Raw genomic sequence first — 27,232 nt, 5'->3', positions numbered from 1 at the left:
TAACTCTCACCAAAATGCAACCCAGGCTCTTTATGTTAATCTACCCGAGGCAAACTTTCGTGTAAAAGCATAATAAGAATGGAAACGCCACTTTTAAGATTGACCGTATTTTCGTTTTAGGTTAAATGCCTTGTGAATGGGAGTGCTTGGGGCACTTTTTAAAACACTAAGAAGGCTCGACACAACATGAAACTGTGCTGGAAGTGTCACCAGGGGCTCTACACATGAACTCCAGCATTGAGAACATTGTTTACACAGAGTTTACTAAAAAGAAAGATTTTGAACAACTCACTGTGACTGTTGTTGTTTCCGTCCGCCGGCATTTTGTCAGTCAAAAATAGTCGATCTCCAAATGCGAATGAACTGACTCTGAATTTTAGTATTGTTTCTTATATGAGGATCCTTTTTCAAATACAAGGTCAATATTGATTTTCACTAACGAGAAAACAACAAATTATTTGTGAATTTATATTGAACTAAGCTTTAGGTGCTTTCCATCTTTACTCTCCTCCCTGTTACGGAGATCGACTATTTTTGACTGACAGAATGCCGGCGGACGGAAACACAGTGAGTTGTTCAAAATCTTTCTTTTTAGTAAACTCTGTGTACACACACACTGTTCTCAATGCTGGAGTTCATGTGTAGAGCCCCTGGTGACACTTCCAGCACAGTTTCATGTTGTGTCGAGCCTTCTTAGCACGGCTGGACTGGCCATTGGGCATACCGGGCATTTTCCCGGTGGGCCGACGTGCTTTTTGGGCCGATACATCTCATAAATACATTTTTTTTTTTTTTTTTTTACGGCCCATAAAATTTGTACATCGGCGGCCCATTCGTTTTGTTTTGCTTAATTGGCGGCGCTGGGTTTGTGCCGGTGTAATGCATTGGTCAAAAAAAGTCAGTGTTTTAGTTTTTTTTTTCTGACAGACCAGCCCATGAAACACGTAGATCAGCAGCCCATTGGTTCTTTCCTTGATTGACACTGGGCTGGCCCAATCACAACTTTAAACGAGTGAGCGAGCGTGCAGCAGTGTCAGTGTGTATCTGTCAGAATAGTCAGCGAGATGGAGAAGAAACGCAAGGAATGTGCAGAGAAATAGCGTGAAAAAATAGAACCAGGCCCTTAAAGCAGACGCTTTATGTGTCAAAATATATGTTTTCTGACCTTCATCAGCTCCAGCGGCAGATGATGATAGTGAGGAGGATAAAGAGAGTGAGAAAGTGTAGAGTCCGCGGTAAGCAGAACTACTTTCAAAACACTTAGGCCATGTCATGAGTGTAGGAACCCATAACCCAGTTACAGATTATTTCCACATCTGCATAGTTGACGATTACCGCAATTCACTAGAAATCTAATGAGAGGTGTTTGTAAACCATGTTTTCCGCCAAAATAAAAGCTTGATGCAGTTTGCGTCAAAATAAAAGGTCATGTGCTTATCTCTTTCAAGTATAGAAATTGGTACAAAACTAATTATGAAAGTTTCCTTTATTTTTTAGTGCATTTGTTTTACAAAATATGGCTATTACTGTCATTGGATTAATATTATAACTATTATGTAGTAGGTGTAATGTAAATAGACACTGTAACTAAAAGAGGTTTACATTTTTCTTTGTTTAATTTGCACACTGAATATGGGTTGGAGCTTTTAATTTTGAACTCTCAAAGTGCACCAGATTGATGAATTTAATATTAAAATGCACAAAATTTTCTCACGGGGGGTCATGCCCCCGAACCCCCCTAGAAGGACCAAGGTCCACCCACCACAGTTTTACCAAAAATCCTGTAAGAAACACTTGTATTGCTATGCCAATGCAGATTATAGCTTGTTTTAGGATTCACCACTGTGAAGTATAGTTCGACTGTATTAATAAATGTCAAATTTTTACTTATTTCATCTGTTAACTCTCACTCGTTCCTATACTCACTCATTACATGGCATTAGTGGTTTTAATGAATAGGAGTTGGTATGCATATAATTAAGGGTGTGCAAAGATGGGTGGTGTTTATGATCATATAGTGGGCCGGTCTGGGCCAAAATGCCCGGGCCGATTTTTTGTCCCAGTCCAGCCCTGCTTCTTAGTGTTTTAAAAATAGCCATTTTTGATGCTATCATAAAAGTGCCCCATTCACTCCCATTCAAAAGGCAATTAACCTGAAATGAAAATATGGTCAAACTTAAAAGTGGCGTTTCCATTCTAATTATGCTTTTAAACGAAGGTTTGCCTCGAGTAGATTAACAAAAAGACTGCAAAAGGTTGCATTTTGGCGAGAGTTAGCCTTTAAGGTTAAATCATGTGTTGCCTGTACGGTTTCTAATGTGAGCAGTAACCAGCATCACACGAGCTGAGGCAGAGCCAGACCTCTTCCCGCTTCACAGATCCGGCGGGCGCTGGCATTCTGTTGTGCTGCAATTAACAGGCCTTTTATTGCACTCAGCCGTTATGGTGGGAGTTGAGCACATTTATGCTCCATCTGCAAATGGACTGCAGCTAAAAAAGGAGAATAATGCACAAGAAAAGAGTTTTCCCTCAGACAAGTTATGGCTAGAGCGAGTCGAGGTATTACCTCGCTGTTCCAGTATTAATGAGTCGTTTCCTCCACTTAGAGGGAGGCCGAGACACAGAAACGAGGAGAGGAAGATAAGGGCCAAAGGAGAATAATAAACAAGAGTAGATCTGGGAGCGAGGGAGCGCTGTGGAAAAATAGTGAATGACATAAAACTGACAGATGGCTGGCAAAGATAGAGAGAGAGACAGAAGATAGACTGATGGAGAAGGACAGCAGACGCTCTCTGTAGAGATGCTGAAGCAGTGCATTATGGGATCAGACTGTTATAGAGACCCTGTTGTGCACGATTCAATCCCTACGGACAACCCGAAACACTTCCACTGGCTGAACCCTAGTGTTTTATGGGAACACTATTAAGTGCCTGCTTAGACATTAAAGGACATCACACACGATATATATGCAGTGTTCACCATGAAAACACTTGTCTAATGCTGTCTATGCTATACACTGCGCATTGATATCTATATCCATTATATCCATATTGCAATTACTGCACAATATGAGTGCATGTGGCCATCTGTAATATAAATGTGCAAGGCTTCTTGTGTCATTTTTTCTGTACAAAAACAGTAAGTTAGGCTGCACTACATTGCAAACTGATATTTGGTTTCATATTATTTTAATTCACTATCATAATCATAAACACATTGGATTATAGTGCAAATCGTTTTACAGTTTTCTGCACTTCATTATTCCTCTGGATATTAACCTAAAGTCTCTGCACATTCACAGAAAATAGCTTACTTCAGCCACGCATAATAAGGTGGATTATAAGGGATAGTTCACCCAAAAGTGAATCATATTCTCGCCCTCGTGTGCTTCCAGTGTATGAGTTTATTCCCTCTGTTATTTTGAAGAATGTTGGTAACCAAACAGGTGATAAACAGGTGATTTTTGCATGGCAGAATTTTCATTTTTGGGTGATCTATCCCTTTAAAGTAAAATATAAAATATATTTTCTATTTTTTTTCTTGTTTTTGTGTAGGTTTTGGTTACCATTCTAACCTCTTACAACAGGTTAGCCTGCTACCCTAGAATACCCTATGCAAGTTAATACACACACAGGCCTAATACTCATTTTTGTTGTTTGCTTTGTTGCGGTTTCTGTTGCATTGAGCTTTATGGTGAAATCTCATCGGTCTAAAAATCTGCTTCTTCATTCTGTACATTACACATCACATTATGTTCTAATTGGCCGTGACTGTGAATCACAAAGAGGTTTCGATGTGGACGGAAAAACTGCTTGTTGGAAACTTGTCATAACTAGTTAGGATCAAGAAGTTTTTCTTTTACATTACAACACTTCATCTTGATAGACGTCACTCGGCTGCTGTGGAAAGAGGAGGCAAAGTCGTCACTGTTTGTTTTTTGGTCCCACTTTATTTTAGGTGCATTTATGTATTAAGGTGTAATAAATTACAGAAATAATTTACAGCTGTAATTACATGCATTATTTTTGAAATATATGTACAATGTAAAAACATGTATGTAGACAAGAAGTGCATTGGATCAAATGGTTTATTTAAAAGACACTTGAAATAAAGTGGGGATTTTTTTATACAATGCAAATTCATGTGCAGTTTCACTTAATCTTGACACATTTTCCAGGTAAAAAAAAAAAAAAAAAAAGACACAGGAGAAATGCAAGAAAAGGCAGAAATGATCAGTTGTGATATGTGGGTGTGGGTGTGGGTTGGAGTGGAGTGGAGAAAATCTCACATCCGAATTTGGATGGTAAACAACATTAGGCCAAATATGGCATGTTGTCACACTCAAAATCAGAATGAACACAGGCCAAGCAGAACGCTGTCAGCAAATGTCACGCTAAATGACAAGGATATGATTAGTAACAATCCAGGCTCATTCCCAATCAAAGAATCCCAGATTAATGAATGGCACCAAACTCCAGCGAGGATGAGCATTTTAATGAGCCGACTGTCACTCATGAACCCGCTGCCGCACAGAGCCCGTGTCAAGATTCACGAGATGCCACGCTCAACACAACTGGCACACTGTCAGTGAACGCCACAACAGGGCACAGAAACCCTCGCTGTCACCAGCCGGGTCATGTGACGGCACGTTATGTCAAAACTGAGTTCTGTCTGTCAGACTAAATCTGTCCCGTGGCAGATGGTTTACTTCAAATTCATATATTCATATATAAAATGATATCGGATCAATCAAAAAACTTGTCAAGTAGTAAAGTCAAACTATCCTTTATAGTTAGCTAGACTATACGCAGAGCAGAAGTTCAAATATGTACTCGTTCTGGCCACAATATACACCACTGATAAAAAGATCTCTTCTGCTCACCAACGCTGAATTTATTTGATCAAAAATACAGTAAGAACAGTAAAATATTATTACAGTGTAAAACAGCTGTTTTCTATGTGAATATATAGTAAAGTGTAATTTATTCCTGTGATCAAAGCTGAATTTCCAGCATCATTACTCCAGTCTTCAGTGTCACATGATCCTTCAGAAATCACTCTAATATGATGATTTGATGCTCTCTTTCTGTCATGCTGAATTGTTTAAAGTGCTGTATAAATAACTGTGACTTGACTTTCCTTTTTATCATAATTTGATAATGGTTGTGCAGCTTAATAGTGTAGAAAGTTATTTTCCTCAAGATTATTTGAGTAATAGAAAGTTAGAAACAACAGCATAATTGATTTGAAAATCTTTTAAATGTCTTTATTGTTATTTCATTTAAGGAATTCAGGTTACTTGGGTGACGTTTCCCCAATCATCTCAATGGCAAAAAGTGTCCCATTTAACCTGAATTCCCCCATACGCCTATGTTGCTGGTTCAGTCCACACAAGCAGTGAACCTTACAGGGAACACTGGCTGCTGCACTACATTATGTCTGGATGGACAGAAACTGTGATCACATAGACAGATTCCTGTAGAGTTTGAGGAGGGGATTTGAACGAGACGCCTGTAAATGTGTGATTTGACTCAGTGTGATTTGACGTGTTTATTCAGTGATTTGAGCTGTGAGCGGGAAGGTACCGTGACACATGGTGAAGTCGTGAATCAAGAGGAGCAACGTCTATCCCGAAACTACACCCAATGTCTATTGGGTTAATTTGATGGCACAGGTGTGTGACACTTTCTGACAGATGGATTATGGGACGAATAAGGGCGTGTTCACACTTGCCGTCTTTTTCGACAAGAAAAAGTTGACAAGGGTGCTTTAAAAAAAAAGAGAAAAAAAAGAAGCTGGCTGTGTTTTGTTCCAAATGGCAGCCAAGGGCGTCTTTTGTTGCTATAAAACATATATATACAACATAGCATCGCAAGAAGTACAATTGTTGACAGCTGCTGTTATCAGCTGGTTACGGTATTGATAACTGTTGCTGAGCGAACGTTAATGTTAGCTAAAGTTAACAGGTAAGATAGTTTTGTTAACGACAAGTAATAGATGATACACTTTTACCTGAACAACCAAGGATCCGTCTTGCCCACACAGCCTCTTATATTAAAGTAGAGTTTTGTGCTCATGTCATTTAACTCCTTGTGCTCCGACTCTAGTACAACAAGTCCATTTACCGGCACCTTTGACAGGTCTTGCTACTCACTTGTCATTGATCAGCTGTCAAAAACGCGCATGACATAGGCCGTTGTTTTCCAGAAAAGTTGAACTTTATTCAACTTGAAAAGACGCTCTGAGTTGCAGAAAAAGACGTCGGCGGTGGTGTGTAAAAAAGCGCTGTTTACTCCATAGGATTATAATGCAAGACAAACGCTGGTAGCTTCATAAAATACGCCAAGTGTGAACATGCCCTAGCCATTCAATTTAGGCCCCGTTTACACGAAGGGAAGATGCAGATATGTCCCTGTGGTGCGCCTCTCATTTACACGAAAACCCTGTTTTTATCACAGAAAATTATTATTTCTAAAAACTCTGGCCAAAGTGGAGATTTCTGATAACGCCGGTTATGTGTTGCCGTGTCAACTGGGAGAAACGGGATTTTAGGTTCTCAAACGTCACATTATGCGCCAGAAAATGCGTAACGTCATGCGAGCGCCCTAGGAAGTGTTATTCGTTGTTGTCGATTCTGAGGATTCTGACTGGCTTGCATGGCTTTATCCTTCTCCCTACACCATAGGTTTGGCATAGTTATGATGGCGCTCGACTGCGTATTTATGCGGGTTGATGTAAACGACAACTTTTTTTTAAATGATGTTATTATTGAAAACGGAGGGGGGGAAATATTCGTTTCTCTAAATACCCGGTTGTGGCCTCAACCTGCGTGAATCAATGTCTTTCCACCGTGGTCCTTTCCCTCAGAGGGTTGCTGATGCTAATTATCGACATTCTGTAAATTACTGACTTAACATTAACTTAAAATCTAGACCCGATATGCAAAGTCACCGATTCGCACACATTTTTTTCTTTCTTCACTGTAGTTTCTCTCACCAGTCCTGTGGTCTTGGGGAAAAACCCACATTACAGGTCCAGAGAGACCAGTGTTGCTGAGTCTCGCAAAAATAATCAATAAACAAAAAGCAAAAAGGTTTGACAAAGCAAGGCCAACACAAGCCAACACAACCATGTTAAAGTATCTGCTGTAGACAAAGTCACAGTTCTACTGTAGATTAAGGCTAATGTATTTCAGTGCTGGTGATTGGGAAGGTTCTTCGGAAACACGTCAGATCTGAACCCATTGGTCAGGGACCAAAATAAAACCATCCAAAAATGGAGTCAGCTCTTATCTACATTTTAGAAAGACAACTCTACAGAACTAGGTTTAATCTAAAGAAGCTCTCAGGGCCAGTCATTTTGTTTTAGGTCCTAGAAAATAACCAACGAAACTAAATAAATATCTACCAGTCTACATGCATTCTGACAATGAAGTCTTCCACAGCAACCAGCAGCTCTGCTTCACTGTCTTAAAGAAAGAGAAAGATACTCCGGATCCTTCGTAGTGTCACCTCTCCTTCAGAGATGGAGCTCCAGACTGAAGAATATCAATAACATTTTCATAAAATATCAATGAAATATATTCAAAATATTCTGTGATTATTTTCGAGGAAGTATGTATATTAAGAAATTGTATGTGCTTTTATGAATCATACTTTTGAAAGGCCACAGAAAATGTGTCAAGTTGTCAAAGAGTGCAGCCTCCACACTTCTTTTGAACACTAACTCCTGAACGATACTGTTTGAAGAGTTGAAGCTGAGTTCATGAACTGTGAAAACTCAGAGGAGGAAAAGTGTCTGAGAGGATCAATTTAAACAAGCCACAGGGACATTTCAGAGAGATGCTCACTTTTCACAGAGCTTTCAAAGAAAAACTAATGAGGATGTGTCACATTACACATACTCTCACAAATCTGCCGCATTGTTTCCCATTCGGATGCACAGATCTAATACATGAAAATGAGATTTACACTGTTCATTTGCACTGTGCATTTCCTCACTCGAGAAGAGGCTTTTTGGCCGCTAAAGAAGATTCTCTTGTTCTGACTGAAGATACTGGCTGCGTTAGAGACCGCATACTCATTGAGAACGTGCTTCATTTCAATAAGTACTTAGCGTGAAGTATATGAATGCGATCCAGACATCATTCGCCATGTTGACGTTATCACAAGTGCAACAACTTAAAAGATATGAGCAACATGTTTTTAGGGTTAACCAAATTTAGGGTTGATTTAAGTTCTTATATGTTTAACCCTACTTATGTGACCCACAGTTTTATCCTTAAAGATATTATTATTGATTACGAAAACCCAAAATCGTCATCTCTTAAATATGTTGTTAATTTCTTTATTTTATATGCCAAAAATTTCATCCACAAGCAAAAGTGGCTTAAATCTCCTTTGTTTTTCTCTTTTTCTTGTTGAATTTAAGTCTCGTTTCATCCCTCAGTCTTGTAAAAAATTTATTTTTATATGTATTATGATGAATTATTCAAAGATATTTAACCTAGTCATTGTGCATTTTTCTCCATGTCGCCAACTGTTTTATGAATACTGAGCTTTCGGACATACTACTCTTTTCACACACAGTTTTCTCCTACTATATAGTAGGTAAGAAGGCATATTCGGACGCAACATTAGTATACGCATGTAAACTCGCGCTCGATCGGCCCAAAGCCAGCATCCGACCAGCGCGGAAGGTCTCTACGTGTTACTGTCTTTTCTCAAGGCAAATTATTTTTTTATTAAATGCAACACATTTGAATATGTATTCTCTCGTTATTTCATCGACTCCATAAATGAAAAGGTTTTAATGATATCTGTGCATCATTAAATGTGAGCGAATGTTTGACTATTCTTTTTAACTCTTTAATGAAAATAATGTCAAAGTCAGTTAGAATAATCAAATGTAACAATTTATTATGTCAGGTAAATGTATCATGCCAATTTCATAATCAATTCAAAGATAATCGATACAAAACACCAAATGCTCTGGAATAAAGAGAAGAGATGCGAACTTGACATTATACATGAAGCTGATAGTCTTACTCTCAGCCTCATGGGCTAATCTGAAATACAGAAAGGCCCCGATCTTCTCTTTGCATTTCCCTATATAGACAGAACTTCTTTCACATGGAAATATCTGCTAACAATGGAAATTTGCATTCAGAGGTTACACCTTTTGGGGGTATGAGACCATTTGCCAGGAGACCACCTTCCTTTGTGTGAAAACTCTTAAAAACCTTATTACCTTTTGTTTTATTTATTTGGAAATGAGATAATCATTCACATTAAAACTATGTATTTTCTTGGGTGAATTCAGGTGATCTGAGCATGAGAGAGAGGGGGTGAGGGATGAGGGAATGAAATGTAGATTAGGATGACTCGGAGGTGAGACTTTTGTCTCAAATGGTGAGTTCAAATGGTAATTTCCAGCAAGATCCTGTCTTCTCAGGGTCTGGTCACTCCTTAACCAGACTGTCCGGCATTTTCTAATTTCTCAAGTCTTACTGTGACCCCGTAAGTGTTCATCCGAATTTGACCCACTTACACGCACATCCGAATCTCTCAAGAAATAGTCCAAAACCCCCGGTATTTCTTGCCTACTCTTTTATGAATACTGAGGATTCGGACATACTATTAGTTCGCCTACTGCTTTTTGCCCACTATATAGTAGGGAAGTATGCGGTTTGAATGCAGCCACTGAGAATGGAGTTGGATACTCTCAGTGAAGAAGCACAAACCTCCTCTAAAACCAGACATTACTCAGGTTTTCTGTTTGTGGTGTCATCTTTTCTGAAGGCTCAACTCACTTCTTACCTCAGCACAATCCCATGTCACTTTCAGCTGTGAGGGAGATTTTGCAGATGCCCTGTCCATCGATGGACTGATCCCATGTGGATCATTGACCCTTGAATCCTCACCTTGTACAGCAGAGAAAATCGTTTCTACAGCTGAGACGGATTTGTCAGAGGTCGGTTCTTCCTGGTGCTCGCTAAGACCTGGAGAGCTCCCTATTCATCGAGGATCCAGGCTCCCAGGACAGACACTTTGATGGACCAGAGGTTTTGCAAGCCTTCTCTCCTCCTCCTCTCTTTTGTTCAGACAGGGATGAGTGGTTGCATTTGCTCTGCCCGCTTTAAGCGTTTGGGATTGAACTTGCAAAAGCCACAGATGAGTTATTCATTTGTTTCAGAGACCGTATGAAGAGTCTAGCTGACTCCAAGCAGAGAATATCTCACGGGTTAGTTCAAGCAGTGCAGTTGGATTGCAGAATCGCGTGGGTTTCTTCATCCCGTGGGGATCACGGCTCACTCCACGAGAAACACAGCCTCAGTGTGGACTCAGTCTAAAGACTTTTCTTTCGCATCTCCTCATAGTTCTGTAGTCTGGATGTTTTGTCATAGGCTTCATAGGTTTGTAAAACTGTATCATCTGCCGGTGTATTCAGTGCCCTATAGGCACTCTGAATGAAAGCGAACTGGTTTCCTGCTAAAGTTAAGCCAGGTTGAGTCTGGCCAGTACTTGGATGGGAGGCCACTGGGGAATAGTAAGGCTGATTCTGTGAGAGGTGTTAATGAGGCCAGCAGGGCTTCCTCACCCTCAGGTCAGAAAGCCACCGTTCACTGATGGAGATTGGGAAACTATATTGCTCTCAGTGATCACAAAAAAATTGCATGGATGTCTTTTGTAAAGATGGCTCCATCCGTCTTCACTAAAAGCTGGTGTGAGGTGGGCATTCTGGATGCTGTGTGGAGATTTTCCCTTCTTACTGTGTAAAGTGCTCTAGAAATGTTACTTCCAGGGGTATATCGTGTCACAGTATATTGCAATACAAAAATGCAACAATATGTATCGTGGATAGTGACAATATTGTGAATAGTTCACCCAAAATAAAATTTCTGTGTGACAAAAAATTCAAGTTTACAGAGATTTAGTGTCAGTACTACATTAAACTATATATATATAATGTTGAATATAATATATAATAATGCAATGGGGGGATATTTGTGGGTCCGGATAATGCCAAATGTATGATGTTACCAGTAAAAAGTGGCCTACATTATTTCAAAGATATCTTCACAGAGTGAAAGCATATTTGTCTAAAATAATTCTGTATTTTCAGCTTCAGAATCATGAATATTTTTATTCTGGTGTCTCTATTGTCCTGAGCATTGGGTTTCAGCACCAAGTCCAAGCCTATTCACTTACACACCTATTTTAACGACCTAAGCGAATGGTCTAAAGCGCAGGGCGCAAGTTCACTTAGTGCGTGTCCGAATCCACTTTTGCTAGTTTAACGACGGGAAAAATGGTCGGCGCTCCCGGCGCATGGTCTAAAGGGTTGTCCCTATTCTCTTAATGAGTAATGTGTGTGTTTTGGGATTTACATGCATTAAACCAATCAGAGTCTCATCTCCCATTCCCTTTAAAAGCCAGTTGCGCTCGCGCCATGGCGGATTCGCTATTTACATGACAGAGTTTGATAGTGGAAAGACCGAAGCCGTCTCCAGAGCGCATACGGATCTGCTCGTGCGCGAGGTTAAAGTGCGCAACCAGAACATCTACGGGACAAGCCGGATTCACCATATCTTTATGCACACAATAATAATCTTTTACATTGTAATCCTTTTTTAAATTTTTTTTTATTTGGCATGTTTGTGTGCAGCTGTGCGTCCCTGTGTGTGTAATAAGCAGAGTGTACGCGTGTTGTGGACCTGTATATAGGCGCACATTTCTAACGTGCTCTTTAAATAAAAAATAATAATATTGCGCCATAGACTTTAGAACAGGTTTCAGTCGGTCAATGGCTCAGTCTATTTCAGTTGTCTCAAAATAGCAGCGCTCCAACAATGCGCCTGAACACACCTCATTTTCAGACCAGCAGCCCATAGACGCACAAATGGGCGCAAATGCATTTGCTACTTAAATGTGGCGCAGGATGTGAAAAATGATAACTGCGTCGGGCTGAAACTAGCAAAACACACTTGCATCGCGCTTGGCGCTGCATTGCGCCGGGTGTAAGATAGGGCCCATAATGTAATATCAAATTTTGCATTTTAATCAACAGTACATTTTTTGTTAACATTTTACCATGTCTTGGAGTATCACAATAATATCATATTGTAAGTTCAGTATGGTGATATGTATCAAATCGTGACATGAGGGTATCATTACACCACTAGTTACTACTACTATTAACAATAATGTGTCTATGATGTTGATTTCTAAACTCCGTCAGTCACAATTGCAAGAGAATAAATGGTTTCCACACATGCTGAAATAATAAAATTGAGATTTCCATCAGAATAAATGGTGAGTCGACCTATCCAGGGAGTCCAACAGTTATTTCTCTGTTAAAAATCACTCAACACAGACTACATAAGCTACACACAGGTATGATCACTGATGCGTAACTTCTACTGATCTTGGCTGGTTCTCTAATCATGTTCAGCTGAGTGTGCCGCGTTCTGCTTGTCCACACACACACACTGATTCCTCTTGTGTCTGTCACCCTTCAGACAGCGATGCACACAGTGTTTGTTCAGAGGAGTCATGCTTTAGCAGCAGCTGTATTAACACACTCATTTTACACATTTAACACATCTTGCAGCTGAAGAAAACTCTTCCTCAAAATAATGCACACATCCACACACACACACTCTCTCTCTATGTTCTTTTCTGCATTTATCTGATCTAGCTTGTTTTCTAATCAAGCTTTCTAATAATCTTGGCATTGTAGTGAATCGCTATACACTCACCTAAAGGATTATTAGGAACACCTGTTCAATTTCTCATTAATGCAATTATATAATCAACCAATCACATGGCAGTTGCTTCAATGCATTTAGGGGTGTGGTCCTGGTCAAGACAATCTCCTGAACTCCAAACTGAATGTCAGAATGGGAAAGAAAGGTGATTTAAGCAATTTTGAGCGTGGCATGGTTGTTGGTGCCACAATTTGCACGAGCTCACCAAAATTGGACAGTTGAAGACTGGAAAAATGTTGCCTGGTCTGATGAGTCTCGATTTCTGTTGAGACATTCAGATGGTAGAGTCAGAATTTGGCGTAAACAGAATGAGAACATGGATCCATCATGCCTTGTTACCACTGTGCAGGCTGGTGGTGGTGTAATGGTGTGGGGGATGTTTTCTTGGCACACTTTAGGCCCCTTAGTGCCAATTGGGCATCGTTTAAATGCCACGGCCTACCTGAGCATTGTTTCTGACCATGTCCATCCCTTTATGACCACCATGTACCCATCCTCTGATGGCTACTTCCAGCAGGATAATGCACCATGTCACAAAGCTCGAATCATTTCAAATTGGTTTCTTGAACATGACAATGAGTTCACTGTACTAAAATGGCCCCCACAGTCACCAGATCTCAACCCAATAGAGAATCTTTACAGTAAGTGGCTTTGTATAAAAGCATCTGCTAAACTTATAATGTAAATGTGAATGAATAGATAACTCAGCACATTCTGAAATTCAGTCCCAACTCAGTTTACCATATAAGATCAGTTTATCAGTTTACCATATAAGAGGTATGAGTCATTATAAGAGAAACATAAAATACAGATCAAAACAAGCTTAAGAGGAACTCACTACTGTTTCAATCATGTGTTCAAATCATCTTTTATTGCACACTTTATTACAAGTTCAAGTTATCATACTGTATAATTACATACCTGTCAAGTTTTGGATTTGAAAATAAGGGAAATTTTCCGGCGCCCACCGCAAGCAGTCCCACCACCCCAACCAAGCTCCAGTATCCCTTACATTTTAAGACAGGTGTACAAGAAAGCTAAAATCACCACTTGTCAACCACTTATAAACTACAATTGGCTTTATGCACAGCTGCACTACTTCCTTTTTTGGCAGGAGTGCCTTCCGTCTCTGTCGTAGCGTCCATCATCCGTCTCTGTTTTTTTTTCTTTTTTTTCCCCGTGTTGTCACTCATCATCTGACCTCACACAATAACCTCGCGACAACTGCCACCTACAGTACCTGTAGTAGGCTACTGCAGGTGGCAGTTATCGCGAGGCTAGTGACAGAGCTCAGATTGGGAATGTTTTTTTTACTCCGCCCGGGCCCGGGGTATTATTATTTTTAAATAACGCAGGTTAAAATACAGGAGATTTACGGGAAAATACTAATACGGGAGGACGGCGGGAAAGAAGGGTAAAATACGGGACTTTCCCGGCCAAAACGGGATACTTGACAGGTATGTAATTAGAGTAATTTCAGTCATCTTATTAATTTGATCAGTAATAAACATAAGTTGAATGACTCCAATAGACACATATCTGTGTATGTCCTTGATTCAGTAAATACTTTAAATTGTACATTTTGTCACCAGAATGTTTTAACAGTCTGTGCTGAATGTTCAACACAATACGAATAAGAGAGCTTCTGTCTGATCAGCTGGGTTCATTTTCCTTCATGTTTTCTGCAGGATTTGGAAACTCCACGAGTATTAGAGCACCACAGCATGAAAGAAAATCCACTCCACCGACTTACAGTTACAGGCCAAAGGCTCTGTATGTAAAATTCATCAGTGTGCACACACACACACACACACACACACACACACACACACACACACACACACACACACACACACACACACACACACACACACACACACACACACACACACACACCACACACACACACACACACACACACACACTTGTACTTATCTTACATGGTGGGTCTTTCCTTTGACTTATGTGGTGTATAATATTGTGCTATTCACAGAAGGTGTTGTATTTGTACTATTTGACCAATTATTTGTAATTTTTTTTTCTTCATTTCTGTGAATGTTAGGATACATGAGTTTGTGTGCATTCGTTATTTTTGGTCTATTATAAATGTTATTGGTTAGATTGCACCTCGCTTCATGTGTCCTTTTTATGTTGCTTGCCCCTTTTAGCGAGTGTTTGATTAGGGGTTTGTAACATCCTTTTGATCTCAAACTAGGTAAGATGGTTCCAACACTTTGATCATTTAACAAACATGGCCGCCAACACCCAATGAAATTTTAGCAGCTAATAACGTTAAATCAGAAATGCAGACCATTACAAAAATGTATATATCCGTACATAGTGGCAAAACAAGGCTGTAGTAATAATAGTATACGTTTTCAATGTCACTGTACAGGGAGAAAATGAAGTAATCACACACATGTATAAATGACTTATAAATAACACATTGTAATCTAGCAATTGTTTTAGCCAGCAGTCCAATAAGAAGTGAGTTACAGTAGTCAAGACATGAGGTTATCAAAGCATGAACTAGAGTTTCAGTGCCTTTGGGGCTGAGAGCAGGGTGCAGTCGGGAAATATATTTTGAAGGTGGTAAATGAGATTGAAATGTAAGTGAATAATCAAAATGTAATACCCAGATCTTTAATAGTTTCAGATGGAATTTATAATGCCCAATGAATTGAAAAACTCAGGTCAGATGTTTTTAAAAGGAATGGTGGACAAAAAACAATAACCTCAGTTTTATAAATTTCAGAAAGTTATGTAACCCGATTTTGATATCAGCAATACAGGCATTTACTGAAGCAAGCAGATATATAAAGATGCAGGTCATCAGCATAATAATGATAGCTGACACCATGACAACAGATAATATGACAAAGAGGTAACAAATAAATGTTGAAAAGAAGAGGTCCAAGAACAGAGCCTTGAGGGACACCTTGAGAGAGAGAACAAGTGGAGGATTTGGAATTATGGACAGAAATGAAAAATTGTCTATCGGTGAGATAGGATGTAAACCATAAAAAGCAGTTGAGAGATAACTATCTGATGGGATACAGTGTCAAAAGCTGCTATTAAATCAAGCATGATAAGAACAGTAAGACAGCAAGAATCAACAGATAGGAGAAGGTCATTGGTCATTTGAGTGTTGTTTCAGTGCTATGGCCTGATCGAAAACCAGCTTGATAGTGATAAAGAAGATTGTTGACAGAGAGATGAGATTGTAACTAAACTTTTTTTGAGCAATTTATAAATGAAAGGAAGATTGGATATAGGTCTGAAATTATTCATAGCAAAATAATCTGGCCCTGATTTCTTCAAAATAGGAGTAACAGCCGCAGTTTTTAATGATATTAGACAGACCCAGAGGAAATAGAGCAGTTGATCAGGTGGGCAATAGGAGATGAGATTACAGATAGGCAGCCTAGAAGTGAGGTAGGTGCTGACAAGTGGATGAGCTAATTTGAGCAATAAGGCCACTAACAGAAAATGGGCTGGTGAGAGTAAAGGTAGACAAGACATGCTTTATGGGTTGAGATGGAGACCAGTTAGAGGACTGCTGCAACTGATGAAAACTAGATTTTACTTTACAGTGGAAAAAATGAAGGAAAGAGTTGCAGAGGTCGATTGAAACAGCAATATGGTGTGCTGGAGAGTTAAAAAGTTTGCTGACAGTAGAAAAAAAACATCTTAGGGCTACCTTTATCAGTGCTAATTATGGAAGAGCAATATGATGTATGTGTGGCAGTGAGTGCAGTCTTGTGTTTCTGCTGATGATCACAGAAATCCTGGTAATGCACTTCAGGTCCACTTTTCCTAAACCTGTGCTCCAGACGTCTGCCAATGTGTTTAACCACTCAGAGCTCAGGTGTATAAAAAAGGAGACGCATGAGATGAAGGAACCTGCCTAGTTCCCTTTTAGTCGGTCACGTTCACGTGCGTTGACGTGTCGACGTAATTGGGATCGCTTTGAGAGACCAATCTACTTCGAGTGTAATAAAACGAGCCAATGCACATTGGCATGTGATAACTGCATCAGCTGCTCTGCTTTCCAGCGCGAGCATATAATGAGCAGCAGGTGTGTCACATATTTGCTTTTCGCTTCGGAGCCGAGCGGTTCAACTGTTCCTGCTCTTCAATCTTTCTGACAGTGTTTTAACTTAAAAAAGAAGAAAACGAGTCTGCTTCTTCAGGAGAACGCCTCTTCAAAGCTGGTGTTGGATTAAACAGCGAAAGACAGCGCTGGCCGAGATCTCACAGAGAGCCAGCAAAACAGCTGTTTTCACAGCTCAGAATGTTGCGCCTTCAATGAGAATGTGAGTGCTCACATCAGGCTTGCACTATCGTACTGTTTGTGTAGCCGCGGCCATCCCTGGGTGCTTCAGCACCAGAGAGAGTGGTTTGACAAGAAGAATGGCATCTACGCTAATGTTAGTCTTTCTGCTTATTGCAAGGTTTACTGTAATCAGCTGGATCCAGGCCGTATCCAGACCAGATGGTGGACCAGCGCCTAGACACGACCACAACACATGATGTAGTCAGCCGGATCTGAGCCATATCCAGACCAGATGGAGGACATGCACCTACAGTGAGGAAAATAAGTATTTGAACACCCTGCTATTTTGCAAGTTCTCCCACTTGGAAATCATGGTCTGAAATTGTCATCGTAGGTGCATGTCCACTGTGAGAGACATAATCTAAAAAAAAAAATCCAGAAATCGCAATATATGATTTTTTAACTATTTATTTGTATGATACAGCTGCAAATAAGTATTTGAACACCTGTCTATCAGCTAGAATTCTGACCCTCAAAGACCTGTTAGTCTGCCTTTAAAATGTCCACCTCCACTCCATTTATTATCCTAAATTAGATGCACCTGTTTGAGGTCGTTAGCTGCATAAAGACACCTGTCCACCCCATACAATCAGTAAGAATCCAACTACTAACATGGCCAAGACCAAAGAGCTGTCCAAAGACACTAGAGACAAAATTGTACACCTCCACAAGGCTGGAAAGGGCTACGGGGAAATTGCCAAGCAGCTTGGTGAAAAAAGGTCCACTGTTGGAGCAATCATTAGAAAATGGAAGAAGCTAAACATGACTGTCGATCTCCCTCGGACTGGGGCTCCATGCAAGATCTCACCTCGTGGGGTCTCAATGATCCTAAAAAAGGTGAGAAATCAGCCCAGAACTACACGGGAGGAGCTGGTCAATGACCTGAAAAGAGCTGGGACCACCGTTTCCAAGGTTACTGTTGGTAATACACTAAGACGTCATGGTTTGAAATCATGCATGGCACGGAAGGTTCCCCTGCTTAAACCAGCACATGTCAAGGCCCGTCTTAAGTTTGCCAATGACCATTTGGATGATCCAGAGGAGTCATGGGAGAAAGTCATGTGGTCAGATGAGATCAAAATAGAACTTTTTGGTCATAATTCCACTAAACGTGTTTGAGTACCATCCCAAGAACACCATCCCTACTGTGAAGCATGGGGGTGGTAGCATCATGCTTTGGGGGTGTTTTTCTGCACATGGGACAGGGCGACTGCACTGTATTAAGGAGAGGATGACCGGGGCCATGTATTGCGAGATTTTGGGGAACAACCTCCTTCCCTCAGTTAGAGCATTGAAGATGGGTCGAGGCTGGGTCTTCCAACATGACAATGACCCTAAGCACACAGCCAGGATAACCAAGGAGTGGCTCTGTAAGAAGCATATCAAGGTTCTGGCGTGGCCTAGCCAGTCTCCAGACCTAAACCCAATAGAGAATCTTTGGAGGGAGCTCAAACTCCGTGTTTCTCAGCGACAGCCCAGAAACCCGACTGATCTAGAGAAGATCTGTGTGGAGGAGTGGGCCAAAATCCCTCCTGCAGTGTGTGCAAACCTGGTGAAAAACTACAGGAAACGTTTGACCTCTGTAATTGCAAACAAAGGCTACTGTACCAAATATTAACATTGATTTTCTCAGGTGTTCAAATACTTATTTGCAGCTGTATCATACAAATAAATAGTTAAAAAATCATATATAGTGATTTCTGGATTTTGTTTTTTAGATTATGTCTCTCACAGTGGACATGCACCTACAATGACAATTTCAGACCCCTCCATGATTTCCAAGTGGGAGAACTTGCAAAATAGCAGGGTGTTCAAATTTCCTCACTGTATACACGACCACAACACATCCCTGAAGTGTCAGCAGAGATCGTGTCAACTAGACTCTAATCGAAGGCCTCATCGACACGACGGCCATCGGCACTGATCCTCAACAAACCCGTCTCCATACCGGTGTGACTCTGATCTTAAACCAGATGGAACTGGATAATACTCTCAATGTTTATATATATATATATATATATATATATATATATATATATATATATATATATATATATATATATATATATTATATGTAAGGGATAATGTAGAGCGAGGCGGTTGTTATAGCTAATTATCCCGCTTATTACATGGCTACCTACCAAGTAAATCAATAATTTGACACAAAATATTGATTTAAAAAGGAGTTTATTGATTTAAAAACGATTGTATTGCTTCCGCTAAAGAAAATAGTCAGTTCCGTCTCTACGGTTAGAATCCTGCGTGTCCATGGCAACGCTCTGCTTTGCATGGCAATGGTGTGTTATACTTAGCAGTGGTTTGTTATCAAGAAATAACAGACCGCATTCTACATTAGAATTCAACCAAGCCATGTAATAAATAAATAAATATAAATATATATATATATATATATATATATATATATATATATATGATCTTGGGAATATACTAGTTAAAACAGGCTTGGACCTGACAATAGACAGAGCTGAACACACACACACAGACACTCAGCTGTGTTAATAATTTAATAACAGCAGGAGGAATATGAGTAGATTCAGAAATGAACCCAATGCTCTGTTCTCGCTCTATTCTCACATGTACAGATTCCTGCAATACAACAATGTCAATGGTCCTAAAACAGCTTCAGCAAAATTTTATTTCTTCTTCAATTATCTTTAATCTTGGATTGAAATGTTTTGGTGAGATACACACACCCATCAGCATCTCTACAGCAGTGTGTTAGCAGATCAGATGCTTTCAGTGTGCTGCTGAGGTCAGTCAACATGATTTATGATATTGATGTCACAGCTGTGAAACGAATCATACGCACAGTGAGATTTGAGCATGATAATGGAGATTATGCTTAAGTCAGCTTCTTATATGACGCTAGATATTAAACAATGCATAAATAACTGGACTCTGTTAGATAATAAGATGTTAGGTGATTTGTGCTTTCATTTGCATAATTTCACATGATGAACTGATTTATACTAACAGTGCGTCATGTTAGTTGAATCATTTATATTTGGTCATCACATCTCTCCTTTTCTCTCAAACACACATATATTCTGACTGTCAAAGTATGCCATTTAATATATTATACTAAAGACGCTTAGACAAAACATTAGACATACATTTTTTCCCAAAAATGACAGTATACAAAAAACCTGTGAGCTTTAGCAACATAGTTTCATTGTTAGGAACTTTTACAACGACTACTTTTCTATAGGGGCTTTCGCACTGGAGGAACCTTTGCATAGTTCATTAGTGTTCGCTGATTGGCCGAATTCTCGCAAAACACCAGCACCCGCCATTTATAAAAAGCTGTGTACACAGATTATAGACTAAATATTTACTCCATGAAAACAGAGACCTGTTTTGGGACCTCTCAACCTTTACGATAAAGAGAAAATCCAACGCAAATTGAAGGGAACCAAGCGAAACATGATTACATATACATTGAATTTGTATATATATACAATATACATTGATTACATGAATACATACTCAGCCTTCGATATTGGGCATCAACCACATGACAAATGCTAATACTTTTTCATTTACTCTCTACTTTCTTTGAATAATATTTCTATCTTATAACATATTAGACAGGACTGTTAAACATGTCGTAAACTAATGAAGACGGAGAATGGAAGCGCTGTGTCCTCCGGCTCTGGTGTTTTCAGCGCCATCAAAATAAATGTCCGTCACGCTGTCAAATTAAAAGTCACAACAACAAGCGGGGCTTACATACACCAGAGTCCCTACCAAACTAAGTTCCTAGAACTAAGTTCCTGGAACCACTGACCTTTTTCATCCGAGGTGTTATTTGCCCAACATGTGGCAGGCAGTGTAAGACTTTTCACTTACAAGCTACTGGCCATTCAGAACTTCTACTACTGTAGCTAAAACAATATCAGAAATAAACCACAGCTTGGTCACAAGTCACAGCTTACATTTAAAGATATTTATTTCCCTTTCAAAGTGGAACTCGCAGTGAACATGGTGTTGACGCTATTGGAACACTTCTCATGAGCCGGTGTCTGACATGTGCTAAATGACAATCTTGATTGGCTACTGCCATCAGGTGATGTCACAGACGCGCTGGCTGGCTATATAAGGGGGGCCTAGAGAACATGTCATCAGCTTCTTTGTCTTCTTTGAGCCAGGTGTCTGCGCCCCGCGGTTCGGGATCCGCTGTTGCCGAGGTAGTGCGGCGTCAACAATCATGGAGCTTGCAGATGTATCTGGCCTACAAGCTTGGGAGGGGTCTTTCCCTATCCCAATCCTCTGTCGTCAATTCCGAGACTCTAGCGCCGAATCCGGAAGTCTGACGTTTAAATGAGCCCGCCTCCCCATCCTCACCTGCATATGGGGAATTACTGGATGTGATGACCTGCACCACCCCAAGATTGAGTTTAGACCAGACGGAGGGGAAACAGGAATACGCTCCAGGCAGGCTAGACCAGCGCTTCCTGGCGGCTCATAAATGTGTCCCCAGCGAGCCATTTCTTCCAGATCTCAACACTTCACTTTTCATTTATGACCCGCCAGAAAGTGCCAGGAAGCCTTGCCCGTGTGTTCCCTCCCAGCAAGTCCAACTATGCTAATGTAAAGGGGTTGGAGGAACACGGGTATATGAAGATCATCTGGCGTGGCATCTTCGTGGAAGGCTCCTACTTTGCCCTCAAAGCCAATTTGAGGCAATTTGAGGCAATTTCTGAGGCAATTTGACTCAGAAATCTAGGAGAGGGAACGACTGACTGTAAGGAGACGTGGATAAAACAGACTCATCATCAGACGGGAATAATTCTAACTCGGACATTTGGGTAGGGCCAAATGCAGAAAAACTGTCTAGGAACATAGGTGAGTCGGCTACATATTTATAGGCCTCCTCTCATGCTGATTAGATAGATCATTTGAACGTGCTCCTCCTGAACTTTGTTAATAAAACATCATATGCAGAGATAGAAGTGTATGCTCCTTTTATGTTCGCATAGGGTTGCCAGACATACAGTGCTCAGCATAAATGAGTACACCCCAACAGATTTCTCAGAAAAACATCTTGCTTTTAAATTTTTAAACACTTTTTAGGGGATCCTATACAATGAAATATTTGTGTAAATCTGGTTAATTGGTTTTAAATTAGATCTGTCAGTACCAAAGGCAAAATTGGAACTATTCTAACAAAATCATTTAAGATTATGGTGCTAAAATGAGAGAAGTTGTAGAGAATTGTCATGCAAGTTCAGCACAGTTGGCTAAATCATTAGAAAGTCAAACTGGGGTGATCGTTTGCCGTGACACCATATGACGTTCACTGCAGAGGAGTGGTATGGATGGCTGTCGTCCACGGAGGAAGCCACTGCTGAAGCCCATGCACAAAAAGGCTGTCTAGAATTTGCCAGGGCACATGTTGACAAAGGGGAGACTGTTGGGACTGTTTGGAGTAATGGGACAAAGATTTGTTTTGTTGTTTTGCTCGGATGGGTTCCAAACTGTATGGCGTCGCAAGGGTGAGGAGTACAATGAAAAACCCATGGTACCAACAGTTAAGCATGCAATAAAAGCAATACAATTTGTCATGCATCCACACCGTTATTTCTTCCAGACAGGTACTGTAGCTTTTTCTTAACATGCTTTTTCTTCACATAAAGAGCATATACATTTAGGTCATAGTATAAGCAGGCAAATTGGGATGCCGCTCAAATTTTTGATCACTCAACAGACGTCACTATCGTGTAAACATGTTTGTGTTCACGTGTTTGCAATAAATGTGTCAATGCCATTTATATCACTCATTGTAGCTGGATGGACCTTTTTTTAAGAACATTATGTTTTTATTGTTGTTAAATGAGAACACAATTACATATAGTATATTACACAGATATTTATAGTGTATATTTCCCTAAATATTTCCCTTCCTTTAGTGAATTGATTACAACAAGCCTGGAATAAAAGATTATTCTTTAGTTATGTTAATCATGTCTTAATAATATTCATTCATTTGGATAGCTGTGAAGCACACACCTCAAAGCACTTCGAGATCTCCTTCTTATAATAAATTGAAATGGTGAGGTTGTTTAATAGCGCCCCCTACCCATTATGTGTGCTAATGTAAACTAAAGGTTCTGTAAGTTTCTGTTCTCATCTCTATAAGAAATCATGTGAAAACTGTCTCATTCTAACATTCAATTCTAGACTCTAATGCCAGGCTGGGAAACTCGAGATCCACTTTTTATGAATCATTATAGTATATATTACAGTGTCAGCTTATGAGTTTAATGAAAACCACAAAAACATTTAATTTAGTAAAAGAAGTTTAACAAATAATTATCTCTCTCCCCTCCATAAAAATGATTTAGTCCGATGGTTATTAATTACAGCAGAGGGACCCAGAAATCCCACCCCAGCTAGTGAACAGAACCCGTCAGAGTTAAGGCTGCTCCGAGAACAGCTGAAGAAGTAAAGTTACGGTGGAAGTGAGACTGACTGAAAATGTTGGGGGGGAAATCTGGGTACCAGTAACGTCATGAAAAGGAGAGGTACGCCAGGAGATCAGTCTATTAATCAGTCTATCAAAAAATTATTTAAAGAGAACCTCGGGTATTAGGACTTGTATGGCTAAATATAACGTGAATGATGTCTCTTACTAAAATATGTCGAAGAAAACCTATGACAGATTTATGTTATTTAAAAAATCCACTTTATTATACATATTTTGGATAATAGGGAGGCGCCATTTTAGGTGTGCAGTGCATTCTGGGTCGATGACGTCAAATGGTTGCCCTCGGTGAGCTACTGGGCGCTCCTGTTGCTATTTTTACCGTAACAACTCTGGAAATCGGATACTGATACGATGCCACATTGTGCGCCTTTTAGTTGTAATTTTCAGTCGAAGGGCAACAAGAGAAGCGATGCAAGTCTAGAAATCGTACACCATATATGATATGAGTGGATGTTTTTTCAGGGAGCCCAGAATTGACAAGCTATGGCCCTGATGCTGCCCACATCTGTTTGTGCTCATTTTCAGATGAACTATTTGTTCCATCAAATTTCAGTTTGCTGCTGAGACCACACCCATTTATCGAAATGCTTTGTTGAGTTGAAATGATGTAATTATGACAAATGAACACGCTGCATCTTAAACGCTTTCAGATGCTTAATGATCAGCTCGACTTTCCGTCCTGAGGACATCCGTCTCTCCCCGTCTTCCACTGCGGTGAAGGACGCGTGATGAATCTGTAATCGTTGTATTATTCCCAGCAGCTCTGAACAGACAATCACGCTCACGGCTCTAATGAATAGAGCCCCGATCATAATCATATCAATCAACCTAATATCAGCCACATCCCCAAGCACACAGCAGTGAGCGATGAGAGCGAGATCAGATCGATACACATCACGGCGGGCTCGTCGTCAGGGGCCCCGGGGCCACACACAGATATCACTGCCGCAGACACACACCAGGCCTTATCCTGACGCAGTCCACCGCCCCTAAACATTTCAGGAGACTGGCATCAAATTAAAAGACCCAGGTGCCTTTATCTGTTCTGTACTGATGCTTTAACACTGCCAATTTTATCAACAACAAAAGAAAAAAAAAAGGTGAGATAGTGAAAATATTTTCAGCTAACTAGCCAAACTTTACATCCTTTACCATAGAGGATTTACAGTGCTGCTGTACCAACAGGGAGGTGTTTTACCCTCAACCAAAAATTAAACAAGAGGTTGTTTCTTTCAAAGACACATTAGAATGCTATAGAGCAAATTAACAACATTTAGAAATACATCTTTAAAGCACCCATAGACTCCTGCAGTACATTCATGAAGAAGATGCTGAAGATTACAGGTACAGACCCATACTGACCTCTAGTGGAGTCCATACAGCTTTACATCACATCATATCAAAGATTCACATCTATATCAAGACACACAGCTTAACAATACTCATGCTTATCTATCAACTTTGTGCAGGACCAGTTCAAGCATCACTGCGAAACATCTCATCTAAACACATCTATAGGCTGTAGCTTCTTCCAGTAGGTTTGAGTAGTGTAAATGTATTAAAATGTGGAGTGTGTAAATGAGGATAACTGTGACAGAATGCAAGTAACTATGCAACAAAGTGCAATAATGACGTGATAGCGCTCTAGCCTAAAGCTTTCCTACTCTTCTGCAACACATTCAAAAGTACATGATGATGAGGATGATGCATTTTATTTATATTTCGCTTTTCTCAGACCTAAAGCGCTTTGCAGAGAGTAAAGACGACAAAATACAATAAAAGCAAAACAGAAATAGTAAATAACAGTAAGCATCTTTAAAAAGATGGGTCTTTAAAGACTTCTTAATAGCCAAGGAGTTTGTTCCACAATGGTGGAGCTGAAACAGTTTTAAAGTAGGCTGGTGAAGAGCACAGGAGACAGAAGAGCTGGTGAAGAGCACAGGAGACAGAAGAGCTGGTGAAGAGTACAGGAGACAGAAGAGCTGGTGAAGAGTACAGGAGACAGAAGAGCTGGTGAAGAGTACAGGAGACAGAAGAGCTGGTGAAGAGCACAGGAGACAGAAGAGCTGGTGAAGAGTACAGGAGACAGAAGAGCTGGTGAAGAGTACAGGAGACAGAAGAGCTGGTGAAGAGTACAGGAGACAGAAGAGCTGGTGAAGAGCACAGGAGACAGAAGAGCTGGTGAAGAGTACAGGAGACAGAAGAGTTGGTGAAGAGTACAGGAGACAGAAGAGCGAGCTGGTGAAGAGTACAGGAGACAGAAGAGCTGGTGAAGAGTACAGGAGACAGAAGAGCTGGTGAAGAGTACAGGAGACAGAAAAGCTGGTGAAGAGGAGACAGAAGAGCTGGTGAAGAGTACAGGAGACAGAAGAGCTGGTGAAGAGGAGACAGAAGAGCTGGTGAAGAGTACAGGAGACAGAAGAGCTGGTGAAGAGTACAGGAGACAGAAGAGCTGGTGAAGAGTACAGGAGACAGAAGAGCGAGCTGGTGAAGAGTACAGGAGACAGGAGAGCTGGTGAAGAGTACAGGAGACAGAAGAGCTGGTGAAGAGTACAGGAGACAGAAGAGCTGGTGAAGAGTACAGGAGACAGAAGAGCTGGTGAAGAGTACAGGAGACAGAAGAGCGAGCTGGTGAAGAGTACAGGAGACAGAAGAGCTGGTGAAGAGCACAGGAGACAGAAGAGCTGGTGAAGAGTACAGGAGACAGAAGAGCTGGTGAAGAGTACAGGAGACAGAAGAGCTGGTGAAGAGTACAGGAGACAGAAGAGCTGGTGAAGAGTACAGGAGACAGAAGAGCGAGCTGGTGAAGAGTACAGGAGACAGAAGAGCGAGCTGGTGAAGAGTACAGGAGACAGAAGAGCTGGTGAGGAGTACAGGAGAAAGAAGAGCTGGTGAGCTGGTGAAGAGTACAGGAGACAGAAGAGCTGGTGAAGAGTACAGGAGAAAGAAGAGCTGGTGAAGAGTACAGGAGACAGAAGAGCTGGTGAAGAGTACAGGAGACAGAAGAGCTGGTGAAGAGTACAGGAGAAAGAAGAGCTGGTGAAGAGTACAGGAGACAGAAGAGCTGGTGAAGAGTACAGGAGACAGAAGAGCTGGTGAAGAGCACAGGAGACAGAAGAGCTGGTGAAGAGCACAGGAGACAGAAGAGCGAGCTGGTGAAGAGGAGACAGAAGAGTTGGTGAAGAGTACAGGAGACAGAAGAGCGAGCTGGTGAAGAGAACAGGAGAGCTGGTGAAGAGTACAGGAGACAGAAGAGCTGGTGAAGAGTACAGGAGACAGAAGAGCGAGCTGGTGAAGAGTACAGGAGACAGAAGAGCTGGTGAAGAGTACAGGAGACAGAAGAGCTGGTGAAGAGTACAGGAGACAGAAGAGCTGGTGAAGAGTACAGGAGACAGAAGAGCTGGTGAAGAGTACAGGAGACAGAAGAGCTGGTGAAGAGTACAGGAGAAAGAAGAGCTGGTGAAGAGTACAGGAGACAGAAGAGCTGGTGAAGAGTACAGGAGACAGAAGAGCTGGTGAAGAGTACAGGAGACAGAAGAGCTGGTGAAGAGTACAGGAGACAGAAGAGCTGGTGAAGAGCACAGGAGACAGAAGAGCTGGTGAAGAGCACAGGAGACAG

This window comes from Abramis brama (genome assembly GCF_963993115.1).
Source record: "Abramis brama genome assembly, chromosome: 10".
In the NCBI taxonomy this organism is placed as follows: Eukaryota; Metazoa; Chordata; class Actinopteri; order Cypriniformes; family Leuciscidae; genus Abramis; species Abramis brama.
Note: the sequence above shows the minus strand (reverse complement) of the source record.